Raw genomic sequence first — 23,428 nt, forward strand, 5'->3', positions numbered from 1 at the left:
TCCAGGATCTTAGTTTTCTGAATGTTGAGTTTTAAGCCAACTTTTTCACTCTCCTCTTTCACTTTCATCAAGAGGCCCTTTAGTTCGTTTTCACTTTCTGCCATAAGGGTGGTATCATCTGCATATCTGAGGTTATTGATATTTCTCCCGGCAATCTTGATTCCAGCTTGTGCTTCATCCAGCCCGGCATTTTGCATGATGTACTCTTCATATAAGTTAAATAAGCAGGGTGACAACATAAAGCCTTGACATACTCCTTTCCCAATTTGGAACCAGTCTATTGTTCCATGTCCAGTGCTAACTGGTGCTTCCTGACCTGCAAACAGATTTCTCGGGAGGCAGGTCAGCTGGTCTCGTATTCCCATCTCTTTCAGAATTTTCCACAGTTTGTGGTGATCCACACAGTCAAAGGTTTTGGCATAGTTAATAAAGCAGAAAAACATGTTTTTCTGGAACTCTCTTGCTTTTTTTGATCCAGTAGATGTTGCTAATTTGATCACTGATTCCTCTGCCTTTTCTAAAAGCAGTTTGAACATCTGGAAGTTCACGGTTCACGTACTGTTGAAGCCTGGCTTGGAGAATTTTCAGCATTACTTTACTAGCATGTGAGATGAGTGCAATTGTGCAGTAGTTTGATCATTCTTTGGCATTGCCTTTCTTTGGGATTGGAATGAAACTGACCTTTTCCAGTCCTGTAGCCACTGCTGCATTTTCCAAATTTGCTGGCATATTGAGTGCAGCACTTTCACAGCATCATCTTTTAGGATTGTAAATAGCTCAAATGGAATTCCATCACCTCCACTAGCTTTGTTCATAGTGATGATTCCTAAGGCCCACTTGACTTCACATTCCAGGATGTCTGGCTCTAGGTGAGTGATCACAGCATTGTGATTATCTGGGTCATGAAGATCTTTTTTGTATAGTTCTGTGTATTCTTGCCACCTCTTCTTAATATCTTCTGCTTCTGTTAGGTCCATACCATTTCTGTCCTTTATTGAGCCCATCTTTGCATGAAATGTTCCCTTGGTATCTCTAATTTTCTTGAAGAGATCTCCAGTCTTTCCCATTCTATTGTTTTCCTCTATTTCTTTGCACTGTTCACTGCAGAAGGCTTTCTTATCTCTCCTTGCTATTCTTTGGAACTCTGCATTCAGATGGGTAAAGCTTTCCTTTTCTCCTTTGCCTTTAGCTTCTCTTCTTTTATCAGCTATTTGTAAGACCTCCTTAGACAACCATATGCCTTTTTGTATTTCTTTTTCTTGGGGATGGTCTTGATCACTGCCTCCTGTACAATATCATGAATCTCCATCCACAGTTCTTCAGGAACTCTGTCTATCAGATCTAATCCCTTGAATCTATTTGTCACTTCTACTGTATAATCGTAAGGGATTTGATTTAGGTCATACCTGAATGATCTAGTGGTTTTCCCTACTTTCTTCAATTTCAGTCTGAATTTGGTAAGAAGGAGTTCATGATCTGAACCACAGTCAGCTCCCAGTCTTGTTTTTGCTGACTGTATAGAGCTTCTCCATCTTTGGCTGCAAAGAATATAATTAGTCTAATTTTGGTGTTGACCATCTGCTGATGTCCATGTGTAGTCTTCTCTTGTGTTGTTGGAAGAGGGTGTTTGCTATGACCAGTGTGTTCTCATGGCAAAATACTTAGCCTTTGCCCTGCTTCATTCTGTTCTCCAAGGCCAAATTTGCCTGTTACTCCAGGTATTTCTTGACATTCTATTTGCATTCCAGTCCCCTATAATGAAAAGGACATCTTTTTTGGGTGTTAGTTCTAGAAGGTCTTGCAGTTCTTCATAGAATCGATCACCTTCAGCTTCTTCAGCATTACTGGTTGGGCCATAGACTTGAATTACTGTGGTATTGAATGGTTTGCCTTGGAAATGAACAGAGATCATTCTATTTCTGAGACTGTACCCAAGAACTACATTTCAGACACTTTTGTTGACTATGAGGTCTACTCCATTTCTTCTAAGGGATTCTTGCCCACGGTAGTAGATATAATGATCATCTGAGTTAAATTCACCAATTTCAGTCCATTTTAGTTCACTGATTCCTAAAATGTCAATGTTCACCCTTGCCATCTCCTGTTTGACCACTTCCAATTTACCTTGATTCATGGACCTAACATTCCAGGTTCCTATGCAGTATTGTTCTTTATAGCATCGGACTTTACTTCCATCACCAGTCACATCAGCAGCTGGGCGTTGTTTTTGCTTTGGCTCCATTTCTTCATTTTTTCTTGAGTTATTTCTCCCCTGATCTCCAGTAGCATATTGGGCACCTACCGACCTGGGGAGTTCATCTTTCAGTATCCTATATTTTTGCCTTTTCATACTGTCGTGGGGTTCTCAAGGCAAGGATACTGAAGTGGTTTGCCATTGCCTTCTCCAGTGGACCACATTTCCACCCATCCGTCTTGGGTGGCCCCACACTGTATGTCTCAGTTTCACTGAGTTAGATGAGGCTGTGGTTCATGTGATCGGTTTGATTAGTTTTCTGTGACTGTGGTTTTCAGTCTGCCTGCCTTCTGATGCACAGGAATAAGAGGCTTATGGAAGCTTCTTGATGGGAGAGACTGACTGAGGGGGAAACTGGGTCTTGTTCTGATGGGCAGGGCCATGCTCAGTAAATTTTTAGTCCAATTTTCTATTGATGGGCAGGGCTGTGTTCCCTCCCTGTTGTTTGACCTGAGACCAAACTATGGTGGAGGTAATGAAGATAACGGCAGCCTCCTTCAAAAAGTTCTGGGCACGCACTGCTACACTCAGTGTCCCCGATCCTGCAACAGGCCTCTGCTGGGGACTCTGGTGGAGGTGGGGGTGGAGTTTGTGCCAGAGGGACCCTCACCCGGTGAGTCACAGAGAGCAAGGGCCGCCAAAGCCATCAGGAAAGGTTAATAAGCAAGTTTATATCGGCAAAAGGGAGATGACCACACATGAACCCACTGATCAATGCTGATGTCACTTAAAGAGGGCCGGCCAACATTCTGTTCTTCCTGATGCTGATGAAAGAGGAAGCATGGGTGTCACCAGCTATTAAGTTTTCTTGCTAAAGAAACTAAACCTGAATCTCATCAAGTCTCTATATACAATTAAGGAATGACATAGTAGATGAATGTAAGTGCCATCATAGAATAAAATAAGCCAAATCTAGAAAACGGGAAATTCTATGAGGAAAATAACCTAGTTTCTTCAATAATTGGGGCATTAAAGGGGGGGGAGAAATGGAAAACTGTCATAAATTTAAAAAATATTCATAAGACATATCAGGAAAATGCAGTGTTTGGCATTTGAATCCTCATTCAAACAAATCAACTGTTAAAGAAAAGCTTTTTTGAGGCAATCAAAGGGATTTGAACATGAACTGGATATGAGTTTAAAGCCTGTTATAAATTTTAAGTGAGAATAGTATGGTTATTTTTTTAAAAAGCATCTATGTTAGTGAAACATACAGAAGTGTTTACTGGACAAAAATAACCAAGTGTAGGTTTGTGCAAAAGGATTTCAGCAAAAAATAAATGAAAACATTTTAAAGTCAAGCAGAATAGATGAAATAAGACTGTCAAAATGCCAAGAGTTGTTGAAGAAAGCTGATAGGCAATGAGAATTCATCATGTGGTTTTCCTTTATATGTGTCTTAAATTTTCAATTTTGAATTTTAAGATAATGAAAGAATTACTAGAGTTCTGACAGTAGTCCTGGAGCATTTTCCATGATCTTTTGTTGAAAGAAAAAAACCAGATGGCCCCACTGGGCCATATCAAGAAAGGAAAAACTGAAGCCAGAGTTCCCATCAAACCTTGCCCTTAAACTGGTCACAGAGAGTAGGAAGGATCTCACAACAGATTTGAAGAGCAGCTCCAATGATCTCCAGGTCACTGAGTGTGGATTTCTTCAGCAAGAAACGATGCAAGTCCAGCTCTCGGGCTCTCAGGCCTGCGAGCTTCCGGTTCCCCAGGGCATCTACACTCCAGCAACATTCTTAGTGAAGATACATGGGAAACTCAGACAGCTACTGCAATGCTTCCAGTGCAGTGATGTTGTTAGATGTGTATTCATGCTACACAAAGGTCTGAAACACAGTTTGTAAAACAGTCACAGAAAGGAGGATTTTAATTGTATAATAATGGTGGGAAAGCAATCTGACAATGGATGTTGAAGTCTTTAAAATGATCATAACTTTTACCTAAATAGCTCAGCTTTTAGGACTCAAATCCATGTAAATAATCTGAAACAACAAAAACAAGCTTCAGTCACAAAGATCTTCATCACAACCTTATTTATTTTTTTTGTTGTTTTTGTTTTTTTTGACATATAAAATAATTTTTTATTTTAAAATGTAGTAAACACCAACAAAATCCTAAATGTCTGAAAATAGGAAAACAGTAAGAAAGTCAGAGTGAAAAATAGCCATGTAAATAATATAATATTATGGAGCCATAATCAATTATGTTTCAAATCAGTCCAATTCAACAAACAATTATTGCTGCTTCAAATTTCTAGCACCATTCTAGCAGTTCATAGTCTAGTGGACAGATAAATACAAAAGAATACTTGAAACAGGTTGTGGTTAAGTGCCATAAAAGCATGGAGAAGCCTCAGCTATCTCAGGAGAGGAGAATGAGGGCTGAAGAGGCAAAAAGGAGAATCAGGAATGCCTTAATTTGGTCATTTCATGTGATTTGGCAGATTATTATGGGGAAGTTTGATATGCATAGAAGAGGCTTCTAATCAACTCCTAGAAGAATGATGAAGATGAAACATAAGTAATGAGTAGCAGTTAGCAACAAAACAGGAGAAAGTAGGGGAAAATGTGTTCTAGCCAGCAGGACTGGCCTGAGCAGAGGCCCAGAGGGGGAAGAGGGGATGAGGTGTCTGGGGCGGCACAGGGTTTGTGGGTGGTACAGAAGTAGCGATGACAAGAGAAGCAACCCTTTCAAGAGTTTATCTGGAAGAAGGGTGAGAGCTAAGGCAGCAGCTGCAAAGACTGTGCTGTCAGTGGGATGCTTTTATTTTCACTATATGTAGGAAGACACTAGTATTTAATGATTGGATGCCGATTAGAGATTAAAGAGTTAAGGATAAAAATATGAGAAAGATAAAATAAGCAGGGGCTACAGAAACAGACTGGAGAAAGGAGACTTTTTTGTTGGACATTTATTCCAAAAAGGAAGGGATGGGGTGGATGTAGGATAGTTAGTAGGTTTGAAATTTGGAAGCTGGGGTATGAAAGGTGTCTGATAGATTCTATTTTCAATTAGGGGGAGGGGTGAGGCACCTGTCAAGAGTGGAAACGAGGACTTCCCTGGTGGTCCAGTGGCTAAGACTCTGTGCTCCCAGTGCAAGGGGCCCAGGTTCAACCCCTGGTCAGGGAACTAGATCCCACGGAGCACAATTAAGAGCTCATTGCCAAATAAATAAATATTTTTTTTAAAAAAGAGTGGAAACGAGGAGGTGGGGCAAGAGGTTTAAAAAAAGAAAGAAAAAAGCAAGATAATGCACAGTGTAAATAAGAAAATAATATGAACCCATTTTTTGTGAAACAATAATGTATTTTGTAAAACACACATATATAAATATATTATACATATACATGTATGTATGTTTACATGTGACTTTACAAGCTGAGCCCTGAGAATGATCTGGAAGGGCACATGATAAGATTATACACATGGGCTAGCTAGGGGTGGAAGCTGACACAGGTCAGGAAAGGGTTTGGTTCAGTTCAGTTCAGTCACTCAGTCGTGTTCGACTCTCTGCGACCCCATGAATTGCAGCATGCCAGGCCTCCCTGTCCATCACCAACTCCCGGAGTTTACTCAAACTCATGCCCATCGAGTTGGTGATGCCATCCAGCCACCTCATCCTCTGTCGTCCCCTTCTCCTCCTGCCCCCAATCCCTCCCAGCATCAGGGTCTTTTCCAATGAGTCAACTCTTCACATGAGGTGGCCAAAGTACTGGAGTTTCAGCTTCAGCATCAGTCCTTCCAATGAACACCCAGGACTGATCTCCTTCAGGATGGACTGGTTGGATCTCCTTGCAGTCCAAGGGTAGGTAAGGGCAAATAAAGAAAAAATGTTTCTCTTAAAAAAAGGTATTATGATATGACCCAATGCATAGATTTTATGAAATGATTCAAATGCTTGTATTTCTGCATGTATAAAGAAAATTGTTTTTAGTCTTAAAAATCAGCAAAAGCAGCTCACATTTCTGAAACTGGACTGCTTTCCTACTACTGGAGTCCTGGGAGCTACAGAAAGCCCTGCAAGGCCGCCGGCACAGTGAACAGGAGCGAACGAGGGCCCTGAGTAACAACGTACGTGAGCTGAGGCGAGGCAAGTGGAGCCAGCTGTGTGGCAGGGTCTGGGAGGCGCGGGGCTGGCTGGAAACCAGGGTGTCCGAAGTGCACTGAGCCCCGTGGGGTGGTCAAGGACGGCAAAGAAACAAAAGGAAATGTCAGTTAGCATACAGGAGAGAACGGGTATCTTTTTTAGACCCCAGGTATCAGGCAAAATGTACACAAGCACCAGGCAGTCGTGGGGCAGAGGAAAAGTGCTGATCCGGAATCAGAGGTCTGTGTACCAACCTCGGCCACCTACCAACTGTACGCATGATCTTGGAAAAGAAACATGACCTCCTGGCCTCCGTTTCTACAATGTAAAAAGGGTAAGAAAAAAATAACATCTCACTTATGATGATCAGGTGGGTAATACACATAGATTTTACCATGTGCTTTAAAAAGCACTTTATTTTCAAAATGCTGCACATATGAAAATGTCAAAAAAGATCACTGACTGCCCCCCACACATACATGCACACCTTACCATTCACATATACATTCATACATGGAAATATATACCATTAACATATAGAAATGCTGTATATATGCAAGTATACAACTCTTCTCCCAAATTATAGATGAGAAAACCAAGCCTTAAAGATCTTAAAAAGCTAATCCACACTGTAATCCATTATAATTATTTTGAGATCCAGCAAAGACAGGTATTTTTAAAGTCTTACTCATAGCTGATAAATAATATTTCTGATCTGGAACGGGATTTGTAATCCCTGATCTGGAAAACTTCTAAAACCAGGTGTTATGGCTGAATTATGTCCCACTGGAATTCATATGTTGAAGCCCTAACCTCCACGTGATGACACCTGGAGACAGCGCCTTTGGGAGGTGATCAGGTTTGGATGAGGTCATGAGCAAGAGGCCCGCATGGTGGGATCGTGCCCTTAGAGGAAGAGGCATGAGAGCGGCTGCCCTTTCTCTCCTACGTGAGGACACGAGAAGGCAGGCATCTACAAGCCAGAGGAGAACGCGCCCACTGGAAAACAAACTCTGGCCAAGCCTGATCCTGGACTGTCCAGCTGTCCCAGAACTTTGAGAAAATGAATCTCTGTTGTTTAACAACCACCCCTCAACCTATGCTGTTCTGTTATGGCAGCCTGAACAGACTAAGACATCAGGTCAGGAGCCTTTACATCATATCTTTACAATATCCTAAACTCCCTATATCTTGGACTTCCTGGTGGCTCAGTGGTAAAGAATTCGCCTGCCAATGCAGGAGATGCAAATTCGATTCCTGGGTCAGGAAGATTCCCTGGAGAAGGAAATGGCAACCCATTCCAGTATTCTTGCCTGGGAAATCCCAGGGACAGAGAAGGCTGGCAAGCTAGTCCATGGGGTCGCAAAAGAGTCCAACATGACTTAGTGACTAAAAAACAACAACAAACCCTGTATCTCATCACTTTGGATTATTAGTGCCACTTCTGGCCATATGACCTTGGATAAGTTTAGGACTTTCCTACATCTCAGTATAATGTTAAGTGATTTAATATATGACCTCACCGAGAATAACACCTGGCAAATAGTAAACATCTAATAAGTATGAAAAACTGATTTTGTCACTCATTGTATTGTCATGGGACTACCTGGCTAAATTATAAACTCCATAAGGGCCTATGGACTTTGATTATGCCTAAGAATGAACATAGTAACACAGCACATAAATAAGTATTTGCGAAATGAATGGCCAGATGATGAGAAAGGAGAGAGTGATTAGGAGAGAGGAAACATTTTCAGGAGGTATATACCACATCTATAAATAGAAACAAGAGCTATTTTCTCAGAGATTTTAAGCAGAAATTTATAAGTTGCAATTTAATTGATTCAAGACACAGCCAAAAAGATGAGGAAAGAATAGTATAATACTCTCAGAACAACTGTCTTGTGCATAATAAAATACCCACTGTAGAACTGTTGAAGGTGTGCTCTATTCTAAAACCCATTAAGGCTGCTGGAACAACCATTGTGAAGGTTTTGGTTTTTCATTTAATTTTAATAAAATATTTTATTGGAGGAAAGTTTGGGGTGTGATAGCAATGAAGTGTGTCTACTGCTTTAGGTGACATGTCATTTCTGGACACCTGTGGAGATGAATACACTAATCCCAATGCCTGGGAATTTTGGTTGCTGGTAATCCAAAAATGAAATGTCATGTAATTTATTTTTTATTGTTTAATATCCAGCTGTCTGCCCAGCAAATCAGAATGACAACAAAATAAATAAAATATTTCTGCGGCCTACATGCATTACAGAAAATACATCTCATTTGGAACTTCAGTCCTATTCTTGATGAAAGATCTATGAAACATGAACTTTAAAATATTCCTCATTACCCCCTGAATAAGGGTGATTATGATCCTTTAATTTTGTTTTGACTGAAAGTAAAAAGCAAAAACACGGCTATATTGCACAGTTGCAGCCATACCATATGCATAAACAATCCATATCTCTAGGCAAACCTTTTATAGCCTAAATAAGTCTAGAAGACAATGAGAGCAGTAAGTTAGATTTAAACGCAAGATGTTGATCTGTAGCTCAAGGAAGCCAGAGCAGACAGAGAGCCTGTTCATTCCAGCATAATTCCCATCTTGAACTAAATTGTCTGAACAAATTTAGCATTACTCTGCTCCTCTGAAGACCAAATAAGTTGCATAATTGCATAATTTAATGTCCCCAAAACAAGAAAAGAAGAAAATTCTCTTTTGGTCCATTCTCCAGCCTTCAGGGATAATGCCAAGATAAAGCTTCCCAGAGATTTCTAACCTAACTGTTTGTGTTGGATAAAACCCATGAGTCCTCTCTGTCAGAATACCCCACATCAATCCCTATGGAAAAGAAGGAAAGAATCAATATTCATGAAATCCTTGTGTACATTTGTTTGGGAAGGTCACATCATGTTTGGAGAGAGAGTCAAGAAAATCTCTTTCTCCTCCTTTGGAAATCTACAGAGACCATCACTGCTTCCATGCACCAAACTACCCACTGACAAGAGCAAGAGGTAAGCTAATTTTAAAAAGTTTGGAACATCCTGCTTAATTTCTTCACGAAAAGGACCTCCCTTGTTTTGTGTATTCTTGTTCAAAGGAGTTACCTTGCAGCTCTGACTACGTCACATTGGTAACTGCTTCAAAGATGTATTTCTTTCTCTTGTCTAATGACTCTTCACTCTTGCCCTGGGCACTAGCATCTGGTCATGTGATTTTCAGTATTATTTGTATGCTGATGATGCCCAAGCTTATATCGCCATCCCTGATTTTTGTTTGAGTTTCAGACTTTTATATGCAACTTCCCACTTCATGTATTCATTAGGATGAAGAATAGAAATCTCAAACATAAACCTTTTAATCATAACTCAATTTCCATCCCATACCTATGTCTCTCACAGGCATCTGCTCACTTGCTCAAACCCCAGATCTAGGATTCATCCTTGATTATTTCTTTCCTTCTTCATCAGCATCTCCTGTCAGACTGGCCTCAAAAATAAATAATGAACAAGTATAAACTTAAATTAATTAACATAGTGATAAGTGTCATGAAGACTATGAATCAGGATGATATGAGAGGAAGGAGTGGGGATGTATTTTTGGTAGGGTCGTCAGGGTAGGCCTTTTTAGGAAGGTGGCAATTCTGTCATCTGGACATCTGGATGGAAACATTTCCAGGCAGAAACAACTACTCTTAAGAAAAAGAAAGAAGGCTGTCTTGACTGAAGGAGGAAGTACCATGATCTCTGGCTGCAAAGGGAGATAGGGGTCAACTCATATAGGACACTTTAAGCCAAAATAAGGACTTCGAAGTATTTACCCAAGCACAATAGCAAGTCATCAGCAGGTTTTAACCTGGGGATAACAAGATATATTTTATTTTTAGAAGATCACTGAAGATCAAGATCCTCGGGCAACAGGAACTGAATTCAGTTGCATCCTTCTACTACCATTGCCGCCACACAGAGATACTATTGATCCAACTGAATACAACAGGAATGCTGGGTAAAAGCACAGAGCAATAAAATAGAATACATACTCAATTCAGAAGAAGGGAAGGAGGGAGAGGAGGAAAGAAGGGAGAAAGGGAGAGAAAAACCTTAAACCAAGATGAAAAAAGAACTCAAACACTGTGTGGTAATGCTGACACCTGTTGAGAGAGAAACCCAAGGTGGCCTGGGTATGCGTATCAGCCTTGGATGCTAGAGTGGGGAGCAGGGTGGGGGTGGGGGTTGGTGGGGTGGTGTATTCTACCTTGCAGGTGGAAAAAGGGGGTAGGGCTTGGGGGCAGTGTGAGGCAGGAGAAGAATCCTGCAGAGGATGAAGTTCCTGAAAGGATTTCCCTGTCTAGATAAAGAAGATTAGAAAAAGCTTACCCATCAACTCGGGGAAGAGGAAAGGAAGGCTTGCAAATTGCTGGGAATCTGAGTGGAAAACAAAGCCTTTCATGAAATTGAAACCCTATAACAGAAATGGCATCAGAAGTTACAATGCCCAGGGAGTGTAATAAACTCAAGTCAAGAGGATATTACGAAAACTTTTCTAGCATTAGTGAATCCCTGAAGTCCAAGCAAAAGTAAAAGCAAAATTGAGCACCAGGGAGTGTCTGATTTACACAGAGAAAACAACAAGAGCTCACAACAAAAAAATTGCAAAACACACAAGAAATGAAACCATCTGAAGGAGAAGAGCAGATACAACCATTAATAAATGTAATACCAATATTCTACAGCAGTTGACAAAATCTGAAAGAGATTATAAAATAAGAATGGAAACTAAAATCAAGTACACTAAGGAAAAAGAAGACACAAGTTGAAAACAAAAACAAAACACATATTGCTTTAAACAAAAAAAGTATTTATTCCAAAACAATCTTAAGAACAAAGCTGGATGCCTCACACTTCCAGACTTCAAAACATGCTACAAACTACAGTAATTGAAACAGTATGGTCCTGATAGAAAGACAGACATATAAACAGATGGAACAGACAGCTCAGAAATAAACCTATGCATATATGGTCAAATATGCATTTACCCTTTGACAAGGGTGCCAAGACTACACAATGAGGAAAGGATAAGTTTCATCAACAAATGTGCCTGGGGACTTCCCTGATGGTCCAATGGCTAAGACTCTGCACTCCCAATGCATGGGGCCTAGGTTCAATCCCTGGTCAGCGAACTAGATCCCACCGGCCACGGCTAAAGATCCCACCGGCCACAACAAAGATTGAAGATCCTATGTGCTGCAACTAAAATCCAGCACAGTCAAATATTTTTAAAGGACCAAAAAACAAAAACCCCCCAAAACCCACAAATGTGCCTGGAAAACTAAATATCCATGGGCAAAAGAATGAACCTGGACACTTATTCTATGTCATGCCCCAAAATAAATTCAAAATAGAATAAAGATTTAAACGCATGACCCCAAAGTATAAAACTCTTGGAATAAAACAAGGGGAAGGCTTCATAACATTGGTCTTGGCAATGATTTCTTGGATACGGTAACAAAAGGAAAAATAGACAAGTGGAACTACATAACTAAAAAGCTTTTGTGCCGCAAAGAACTATCAACAGAGTATACAAAACAATCCACAGAATGAGAGAAAATATTTGTAAGCTATATATCTGAGGAGTTAATATCCAAAAATATATAAGAACTCCTACAAGTCAATAACAAAAAAATTTTTTAATGAGCAAGGGACTTAAATAGACGTGTCTCCAAAGAACACACATGTGTACCCATAGGTACATAAAAAGATATTCAACATCACTCATCATCAAGGAAATGCAGATCAAAACCACAATGTAGTATCATCTGACACCTGCTTGTGTGGCCTTCCTCAAAAAACAAAACAACCAAAAAATTTCAAGTCTTGGTGAGAATGTGGAGAGAAGCTGAAATGTTGTGCACTGTTGGAGGAAATGTAAATTGGAGCGGCCACTAGGGAAAACAGAATGGAAGTTCCTCAAGAAATTAAAATACAACAGCACATGATCAAGAAATCCCACTTTAGGATATCTGTCCAAAAAAAAAAAATGAAATTAGGATCTCAAAGAAGCATCTGCACTCCCAAGTTAACAGCAATTATTCACAATAGCCAAGAGGTAGTATCAACCTAAGTGTCTATGAACAAATGGATGAATAAAGAAAATATGGTATATATATACAATGGAGTATTAGACTTTAAAAAGAAAGAAATCTTATCATGTGCTACAACATGGATGAACTTTGAGGATATAATTTTAAAGTCACTGGTGTTTTAACATAATGTTAAAGCCTTTTGGGGACATAATGAAAAAGCCAATCAGCATGAAGGCAAATACTGCATAATTCCAATCATATGACATATCTGAAGTAGTCAAACTCATGGAAGCAGAAAGTAGAATGGTGGTTGCCAGTGGTTTGGAGTGGGAAGGAGAGAAATGAGGAGTTATTGTTCAGTGGGCATAGAGTTTCAGTCTATAAGAAAGTTGAAAGATGAAAACGTTCTAGAGATCTACTGTATAACATTGTACATAACACTAAAATACTGTGCTGTACACTTAAAAATTTGCTGAGGAGATTTCATATCATGTGTTTTTTTAGCACAATAAAATATATGAGGGGTATATCTTAATGAAGTATTTTATATTCAAGAAATTATTCATTAAATTTTTAAAACTCAATGAATATAGCAGATGAGAACCAGCTCAAGACAAAATTAGTTGACTCCAAATATATTTGAGGAAATTACACGAAACGCAGCACAAATACAAAGGAATATGCAATCTGTAGGAGGGAGTAAGAAATGTAAAGACGAAGAAAAGTTTCAACATATATCCACTAGGATAATAATAAAGAATAGTGGAAAAGCAATATTCAGGTCGGGGTCATCACAGGACTCTAATCACCTGGGCATAAAGTTTGATCCAAGGGCGAACCTATGTTCAAACATGCCCAAATAGAATACCTCTTTACAACAGATAAATGATGTTGAGAGATTTAATAACTTGCCACTGGGTTGCAAGATATAATGTCAGAAGCAGTGTACTATGCTTTGGGTGGTGGACTTAGACATGGGATGGGGTAGCATGAGCTGGAAGACTTTTACAGTTCCTGAACTTTATTCCATACCTATTTTATTCTTTCTTTACACCAGCTACATCTGGGGTGGGGGGGACCGTAAAAACAAAGGCACACTTCTGAGCATACACTGTGAACCCCACACTTTCCTAGGCAGTGGGAATGAGCAAGATCCGATCCATGGAGAACCAGAACGCCTGGGGCTGGAAGGGACAGAAGGCAGCCTCCTTGTGTCACGTCCAGAGCTCCTCTGCTGTGTCTTCCTGTGCACCAGGCAAGATAATGACAGAGAGCTAAATAAAGGTGCTTTAACCTCCTCTCGACCCTGGTCTGAGTTCATAATGAAACAAAATGCCCCAGCCTCCCTCACTCTTGCCACACTCGGGCAGAAGCATCTCATTTGAAACAGCTTGGGCTCCCTGGGCTCTTTAAAAGGATTGGTGGGGATGAATTTCGATGTTTGACAATTGTTGTGAAAAATCCTCTGCTCACAGCCTGAGGGAGAGCAAGGCCATGCGTAGAGTGGGGACCAAATCACCGGGCACCAGGCACGCTGGAACCTGAAACCAGATGACTCCAGATGGCAGTGGGGTCTGCTGAGTGATCAGGATGGGGAAGCAGGTATGACCAAACAGGGGCTGCCGAAAATGAGGTAAGATACCGCAAACTAAAGAAGCACTGCGATACTACACTCTAGCCAAAATGGATTAAATAATCAATGTAAATCCTTTTCCATTTGAGCGAAAATCCGAGTGAAAATTCCAGTAAGTCAGCTCAAAAGATTTCTGAATCAGCAGCTTACCTTCAAGGTGGTTAAAGGCAGTTTTCACTTATATCTATTATGTCAGGTTTATCTCTTTCAGCATTGGTTCAGGATTTTTTTTAACAAAGTATTATTATTATTATTATTATTATTATTATTATTGGGCTTCCCCTGTGGCTCAGCTGTAAAGAATCCGCCTGCAATGTGGGAGACTTGGGTTTGATCCCTGGGTTGGGAAGATCCCCAGGAGAAGGAAAAGGCTCCAGTACTCTGGCCTGGAGAATTCCGTGGACCGTATAGGCCATGGGGTCGCAAAGAGTTACTAGTGGTAGTAGTAGTATCACTCTAATTATTATTCGCATTAAAGTCAGCCAGGGCTCAGTACACTTGCAGTGAGATGCTCTAATGTGTCCCTCAGAATTCCTGGGTGTGCTAAGTTGTTTCAGTCGTATCTGACTCTGTGCAACTCTACGGACTGTAGCCTACCAGGCTCCTCTGTCCATGCGATTCTCCAGGCAAGAATACTGGTGTGAATTGCCATGCCCACCTCCAGGGGATCTTCCCAACCCAGGGATTGAACCTGCATCTCCTGTGGCTCCTGCATTGCAGGCTGATTTTTTACCACTGAACCACTGAGCCCAGGACACTTATGCCCAATGGCTGATTTATGTGAAAGTATAAATGTCTGGTCCCCTCCACTAACTTCAGAGCTCCTTATGGGGCTGGTCTATGCTGAAGCTATCTCCCAAGCCAGCTTCTCCTCTGCCTAATCCTTCTGTCTTTTAGCGGGAGCTATGAATCCCAAGAACACTCCCTCACAAGCTGCGGCACACTGATCTCCATCTCAGCAGGCCATGGCCTCTGGCAATCACCATCTGGTGCTTTCACATCCTACCATGGACTTGTCCAGTAGTGTATGAGATATAGATAGAGTGTTCTCACTCTGATGAGATCAAAGGATGCCGATATAAACTATCTCACTTTGCCCGATCTTATTCAGACACAACATCTGGTGGACAAAGTGATGCCTGGATGCCTCTTCAAAGAAGGGCTTGTTGCCCAGCTGTGGGCACTGCAGTGAGCAAGGTGGCCTCGAGCTGTCACCCTCTTCGGGGTGTGCCTCAACTGCAGAGAGTGGCCCCAGCAAACATCATGCCCCTTCTAGGACAGCCCAGACCTGGTGACCAGGTGATCTAGTGACCAGGTGAGTTTTAGTTGCTCAGTCTTGTCTGACTCTTTGTGACCCCATGGACTGTAGCCTGCCAGGCTCCTCTGTCCATGGGATTCTCCAGGCAAGAAAGCTGGAGTGGGTAGCCGTTCCTTTCTCCAGGGGATGTTCCCAACCCACGGATCGAACCCAGGTCTCTTGCACTGCAGACAGATTCTTTACCATCAGAGCCGCCAGGGAAGTCCGACCAGGTGAGGTGTGCATATAAATATCCAGCCCACTTGGACCCAATAGGGACACTCTGATGGGCCACACTTGTTCCAGAACTCCCAATCAGGTGGTCCAAGGCCTTGGCAAGCCTGCATCCTGGCTGGACAGCTCCCTCTACTGAGTCCTGCTTTCCCCTCGTCCTCTCATGGGTGCTGTTCCCAAATAAACATCTTGAGCCCCAAACTTCCTCTCAGCAGCTGCTTCTGTATAATACAACCTGCCATACAGCTTAACATTTCTCTTTCCAGGACAGCTTATGAGGTGTTCACTTAACAACAACAACAGAAAGTGTGTTAGGGAACTGGCAGATAGGAACAGCTCCTTCTCATCTAGGAAATGGAGAAATAATTGATGTTGCTGCCTCCCCTGGCCCCATGGGACACCAGCCAGTTGTGAGGTGACCTTTGTCTGAATTTGAGAGATGCCAGCTGTCAGCAGGCGACCATTTGTGCAGTCAGTGGAAAACAAGGCCAGGTGTATGTGAAATATTTATGGAAAATAAAGACTGAGTGGTCCTCTGTCACAGAGAAAACAGAAAGGACTCTAACTGCTCTTGCTATGGTGTTTTTATCAATAACATTAATGATACCCTGCATAAATCCACAACTATTATGTGTTTACATGGTAATACTTTTAAAATTGGCAAAAAATATGTTGCTATTAATGGGCTCAAAAAATGAAAAGGATTGCTTAATCAAAAATCAAATACTTCATTCATGAGAAAGTTGATGACAAACTTATAAATTTCAAAATATTTATCAAAACCACCTCCCATGGGGATTATATGATACCATTGATCCCACAAAAATCAGAAGGTGCAAATATGCTAAGGCATCAATATCAACTCCCAAAGATTTTGCCTGAAGACAATGACCCAACATATACAGTTGGGCAATGTATGCAGCAAAACAAGAATTTTAGGTGAAATAACTGCTCCTCTACATTAACTCTCTAACATTAACTTTCTTCCATTTTTCTCATGCACATACCTAAAGTGAAGGTAGCTATTAATGCTCTGGCTCCAATGCAGAAAAATGTTTCAAACAATTAAATGATGTCATTTTTACATGAGTATAATCAGATGCTATGGGGCTTCCCAGGTGGCTCAGTGATAAAGAATCTGCCTGCCAGTGCAGGAGACCAGGGTTCCATCCCTGGGTTGGGAAAATCCCCTAGAGAAGGAAATGGCAACCCACTCCAGTATTCTTGCCTGGAAAATCCCATGGACAGAGGAGCCTGATGGGCTACAGTGCACAGGGTGATCAAAGAGTCAGACACAACTTAGCAACTAAACAACAATCAAACACTATATACTGGAAAATGACTGTTTTTTAATAATGATTTAATTTTCAAATGGAATTCACAGTACCAAAGTAAAACATTCGGAATTTCACCCTGTTGAGAGTAAAACATTTGACATTACTAGAGCAAGATGCCATTATAAACTCAGTTAAATGAATCACTGCTACTGTAAATTCAGTGTTTAAAAAGTTCACACTAACATTATCCTCACATAATAATATAAAACAGATTTTGATGGAGAACAATGCCATGGCAAAACCATGTTCTTTCTAAAGAAATTTGTGGAGTAGAAATGTGCTTGGAATTAGGTGTGGTACAACATAATTTATCCTGCACTCAAGTTGTCAAACGGAAGCAGTAGCTCTAGAAATTTATAAATATTATATAATATACATAGTAAGAATAACTGAACCACACTTTTTTGTGAAAAATCTGATTTTGAATACAAAGCAGTATGTGTTTTTCTCCTTTCTGGCAGCCATAAGTAGGATTTTAGACATATTTAAGCCTCTGAAGAAATATTTTGTAAATCAATCTAAGTGCATGACAATGGTATTAAATTCTTTATAAGTGAGCCTTCTAAATTTGGTCCATATTTTTTCAAAAAGTTTTAGAAAATTTATCAACATCATCAATGAATGGAAAATCAAAAAGTTTCAGTTTTTCAGACTTCCAATTATTGATAACAAGGTATAAAGACAGCAAGACACTAAAATTTGTCCCCACAAAAGAACTAAACAAATTAAATGATTTGTTCTGAACAAATCAAATGATGCACAAGATTTAACTTTGAAATTATATAACTGCACTTCAGGATATCTCAAATTGCAGACACTTTTATTTAATAAAGCTCCTATTTTTTCTGTTTCAGAATAGAGTAAAATTGAGAACTGGAATTCGCAAAATATAAACTTGGCAAAATAAAGAGAACTAATTTGACACGCTTTGCCTTATAAAAATACTCTCTGAAGAAATGCACTCAAAATGGAGGCAAAAAGTAGCCTTGAAAATACCTAAGAATTGAGAATATCATCCACTTAGAATTTGTCTTGATCCTATTAAGTATGCTAGAGACAGTACATTCTGCAACATAGTATGGTCTTTAGAGAAGCTCAATTAAAGGTTCATTTCAAATTTATTAGCCTTAAAATGCAACTTTAAAGAAAATTTCAAGTAATTTTCTTCAAAAAATAACACAGCAAGACCACATGGGGGAAAAACATATTCTTCAGAAAAATACAGTAGCATGTTATTTGAGATACATGTGTTTTAAGAAACTGATTAAAGGGGGTGAGTTTAAGGGTTAGGGGTAAGAGTCTTTCAGTTCTGATAGGGATTCTGACAGGGCTTCCCTACTGGCTCACCAGCAAAGAATCTGCTGCAATGCAGGAGGCTCAGGAGACCTGGGTTTGATCCCTGGGTCAGGAAGATCCCCTGGAGAAGGAAGGAATGTCAACCCACTCCAGTATTCTTGCCTCAAGAATCCCACGCACAGAGGAGCCTGGTGGGCTACAGTCTACACAGTGGCAAAGAGTCAGACACAACTGAAGCAACTAGCTATTACTCTGATTCTTTTCTCATGTTTACTTTTCGCTATAAAGAGTATTTTTTAATTAACTTTATTATAGTTGCTTTACAATGTTGTGTTGGTTTCTGCAGTAGAGAAAAGTGAATCAGCTATTTGTTTACATACATCCCCTTTTTTTCGTTTTGGATTTCCTTCCCATTTAGGCCACCATAGATCATTAGGTACAGTTCCTTGTGCTACGCAGTAGGTTCTCATTAGTTATCTTTCTGACTTCACTCTGTACGACAGACTCTAGGTCCATCTACATCCTCAGATGACCCAACTTTTTTCCCTTTTATGGCTGAGGAATATTCCACTGTATATATGTGCCACGTCTTTATCTGTTCACCTCTTGATGGACATATAGGTGGCTTCCGTTCCCTGGCTACCCTGAAGAGTGCTGCAATTAGCACTGGTGGTGGGGGGCGGTGGGGGGAGCATGTATCTTTTTGAATTACTGTTTTTTTCTGGGTATATATATTTCCTAACAGGATTGCTGGATTATTGCAATTTTTAACTTTACCTTGAAGTCCATGGATGGATGGAGTCGAAGTGATGTCCCACCAGAAAGGCCTAGGCCACGTCAGAGGACAGACACAACCCTGAGGCTAACCGGGCCGCTCTTTCTCTGCGCGGGGCCAGATTCTCGCGTCTCGCGACCCCGACCCTCCCCAGGGTCCTCGGACACAGCGGACACTCTCGCGAGGCCTAGTCAGCATGTGTCTCGCGAGAAATCCTCCGCGAAGTGGGCTTTGGGGCTGGAGGTTACTTTGGTGCGTGAGCACGTCCCAGCTGGCCCTGGGCGGTGACTGGGAGCGCTCCACGTCCGTCCTGAGGGGCTTGAGGCCGAGTAGGGCGTTGTCTTCAGTTCCCAGCGAGGAGCCCCTCAAGTCCCCACGGCCACGATGCTTCCGGTGAGCAAGCTCTCTCAGGAGTCGAGAAGGTAAGGGAAGCGCGGCCGTCCCCTCGGGGTGGGGGCAGGGGTTAGTCGCCTCATCGGGGTGGTCCTCACTGACTCTAGAGAGGGAGGGCGGCCTGAGTATGAGAGCCCCCACCTGCCTAGGTGAGGTAGCTGAGGAGACTCGTGTGCATGTTTTCTCCAGAATCCGGCACTGTCATCCTTCAGAACCAGCGACTTCGGCGCACTTGCAAGCCGCTGCCAGGCTCCAGAAATCCTAGAAGGATGCAGTCGCTTCCCCCCCAAGACCCCCGCCGCTCCCATGCTACAGTGGAAGTGAGGTGCAGGAGACAGGAGGACCAGACAGTTCTCTGTCACAGTGGTCTCTTTAAAACACACCGAGGGGCCAGGTCAGCTGTGTGGCAATAATTTGAAAGTGGGTGATTGCTCGAGACATGGTGGAAGTCGAATTGGTTAAGTCTTGGCAATGAGTTATGCCTGGATGAGGGAGAGGGGGAAAGACTCGCGAGTCCTGTAAGAGTCCGTGGTATCTGTAAGTCAAGGGTATCCTGTAGAATGGTGATAAAGTAAGGGAGGAAGAAGACTGAAAGACTGAACCTTGAAAGCCTCTTTATAGTTAACACTAATTTAGCACCTGCCATTCCCTCACCTTATCCCCTTATGTACCTTTTAAGAGCCCACCCAGGTTGTGCAGAGACTATCCTGTGAAGTAGATATGGAGCTAAGACACTTGTCCAACATTAGCAGCTGACACAGCTAGACTCTCAGGTCTCCTGCAGCCCAGCAGTCCTCCTTTCTTTTTCCAGATGCTTCAGCTCATGGCTAATGATCTGTATGTAGACATTAAAAGACTGGCATCACCAGCAACCTTGCTGAATTACAAATAGACAAAGCCAGCACTGCATTGTGCCAGCAGCTGCCAGTGGCAGGGGCTGAACTGACTAGCTTAGTCTGATAGCCTGGTCCCAAGAATCTTTCCAAACTTTTGACTGCCACACCTGGGGTTGGTCAGTTAGCTATGAGACATCCCAAAATATCAAAAGAAACTCTCTTGAGAAGTTTTCTTCTCTCCTCATTCTGATCTTCCCACTTCCTTTCACACTGAGCAACAACTGTATGAACCCCCAAGGTAGCTCCCCTACTCCCTCTCTCTGCACCCAATCCTCCACAAACCCCCATGATACTTATTTCTCTTAATCTCTAAAAATCCTACTCCTCCATCAAATCCATTCATCTACCAAATATTCTCCCTGTTATGTGCTAGGCACCTTTCAAGGCACTGGGAATACAGCACTAAACAAGACAAAGTCCCTGAGCTCACCAAGTTTAAATCTACAGTCTTTAAAACTCTTTATTGACTACATCAGGGCTCCCCATCTTCTGAAATACCACATATTTTCTCTCTGTGGTTACATCACTACCAACACATTTACCCAGGCTAGAAATATGTTCTTGGGTGGGAGATGAGCTCCATGTCCTCTTACTCTGCCATCTTCATCTCTCCTTAACTAGAGACCCAGGCTACAGATACAAAACTCATCTCTCACTTGTCATTCTCCTTCTACATTCAAGTCACTCACAAAGTGCTGGTTTTTTAAAAATTACAGATGCCTATCCTGTGCTCCCCATCTCTAGTCAGTGCTCTGGCTTAGGATTTTAATTATGGATCATTTGGACTCTAACTGATTGCTCTGCCTCTGGTCTTGCCTCCCTCAAATCTATCTTCCATGAGATCTCTCATGATTTATTTAAAACAAAGTCGAATCAGGTCCATCCCCTGCTCATAACCCTTCAAAAGCCTGAACTACTCGATATGGTACACAAAGCCCTCTGATATCCATCATGTCTTACACTTCTTGCCTCATTGCTTTACATAGTTGTAACTCATTTTTTTCTAAGTTCTCTGTGTGTGTGTGTCTGTATCTTTGTACATTTTGTAGTTTCCATACCCAGCACAGTGCTTGGCATATAGTAGTCCCTTAATCAATTTTGAACTGGACAAGGCTTCTGCTATCATTTTGCATTTATATGTATGTCTTAAGTTTTTATGGCTTCCCTGGTGGCTCAGAGGTTAAAGTGTCTGCCTGCAGTGTGGGAGACCTGGGTTCGATCCCTGGGTTAGGAAGATCCCCTGGAAAAGAAAATGGCAACCCACTCCAGTATTCTTGCCTGGAGAATCTCATGGACAAAGGAGCCTGGTGGGCTACAATCCACAGGGTCACAAATCTTACAGTGCATTTTGAGGGGTAGTCATTAGAATTATTTACAATGTTCCTGTTCCTTTCCTCCTTCTGGGAATATTGCAGAATTATATTTCCCACTCCCTTAAAAGTTGGGCATAGTCATGTGATTTGTTCTCGCCAATAACATATGAGCAGTAATAGCATGCACCATTTCCTGACAAAGCATTTAATTATCCATGCAAGACTCTGCTACTGTCTCGTTCCCTTACATGAGGAAATGGAAGCTTCATCAGCTTGGCTCCTTGAGGGACAGAGGTGAGCAGAGCCTCCTGCTGACCTATGCTTGAAATATAACGTAGTCAAGAAACAGATATTACCAGTTCACTAAGATGTGGGGATTTACTATGGTCACATAACCTTGTCTGTCCTCACCACTTCATTCCCTCAGGACAGGAACAGTACCATTTATCTTTGGGTCTTCATGGTGCCGTAGTCAAATCAGACTAGAATATAAGTATTGTATTTAAACTCTGATTTCTGATTTTTTCCTAATTCACAGTATCCCATTTCAAAGATTCCTCTCTCATCTGTTTCTGCTGTCTCATTACTTTAGTACTTTCTGCTCCATTTTAGCACCATTCTGGCTTCTAAAATGCAAAAGTTAAAAACTCTATAATCAGTTCATAATTCGGTGTTGATCACCATGTAACATCTTGTAGAGAATAAGATGGCCACCCTCTGATGACTGAGTGAACAGTTTCTCCAGCTTGGCCGTAGCAGTGCTCTTCGGGGAAGGACAGGAGTCTGGCGCACTGGCGTGCAGCTCTGAGGGATGAAAGTCATCAGCTTACAAGGGGATGTGAATGTTACAGCACAGGTCGCCCGGTATCCTCTGCCCAAGCAGATGGCACAATGACATGGTGATACCGGTAATAAAAGTTTTCCTCCATTTGCCTTTGTATGCCTTTAAAAACCCTCAGCTTTGAGTATATGATTCTGTGAGAGAAAAAAAAAAATCCTCGTCCTATGATCCTTTTTAAATGCCACTGTTAAACAATGGACTATCCAAAAAGAAAAGGGTTCTGACACAGACAGTCTCTACCCGAAAGGAATGCCTAACGTTTACTTATTCTCTCTGTAATCCTTACAGTAACTTAAAAGGCATATTTTTTCTTGCTCATGTAAGTGTATTATACATTACTCCAGTCATTTCCTGGACATCAGTACGGAGCTGCCTACTATATGCATTAGTTCATAGGGTTAAAAGCAAAAGACCCACAGCCTTCTTAATATTTTCTTCTATCTATTAACAGTTCTAACACAGTATCTATTACCTCCTCCAGCCTCCACAGCTCCAAACATGCCCTTTCATAGGAGAAGGTCCAGCTCATCACAGCCCATCTGTTGAATATTCTGGAAGTTAAAATTAAGCCTGTAGGCACTGTCTGTATGATTTATGTTTCCTAAAGTCAATTACAAATTTTCAGCCAGAGGTATCAAAACTTTGAATTTAACTTGAAGTTTTCATTTTTACAAATGCCAACTGCTTTATTTTAGAGGGAAATATTTCTATGTTTACTAAAACTATTCAGTTCAGTCGCTCAGTCGTGTCCGACTCTTTGCGACCCCATGAATCGCAGCATGCTAGGCCTCCCTGTCCAACACCAAAACTAAAACTATTAATATAATGTAATTTCCTATAGATACTTTCTGAAAGACAAACAAATTTCAGGTTTAAAAAACAGCTTAGAGAATTTTATCATGTTTAACAAGATCAATCTGTGGAAGGAATCTAATTTTTTTCAAGCTAACAAAGTGTTTAGGGACCACAGGAAATATA

At 41.3% G+C, this 23,428-nt stretch overlaps 2 long non-coding RNA genes across 2 annotated transcripts in view; one reads left to right on the forward strand and one right to left on the reverse strand.

Moving 5' to 3' along the window:
• LOC139036210 (uncharacterized) overlaps positions 1–19,125 on the reverse strand; it is a 29,768-nt gene extending 10,643 nt beyond the window's left edge. The window contains exon 1 of the long non-coding RNA XR_011488912.1: positions 19,010–19,125. This is a non-coding gene — a long non-coding RNA (uncharacterized lncRNA). The remainder of the gene's footprint in view (positions 1–19,009) is intronic.
• Positions 19,126–19,250: 125 nt separating this feature from the next.
• Positions 19,251–22,537, forward strand: LOC110134823 (uncharacterized). Its single transcript, XR_002313176.2, has 3 exons — positions 19,251–19,429; positions 19,590–19,794; positions 22,308–22,537. It is a non-coding gene; the product is annotated as an uncharacterized lncRNA (long non-coding RNA).
• Positions 22,538–23,428: the final 891 nt, after the last annotated feature.

Source organism: Odocoileus virginianus, chromosome 8 (genome assembly GCF_023699985.2).
Source record: "Odocoileus virginianus isolate 20LAN1187 ecotype Illinois chromosome 8, Ovbor_1.2, whole genome shotgun sequence".
Lineage (NCBI taxonomy): Eukaryota > Metazoa > Chordata > Mammalia > Artiodactyla > Cervidae > Odocoileus > Odocoileus virginianus.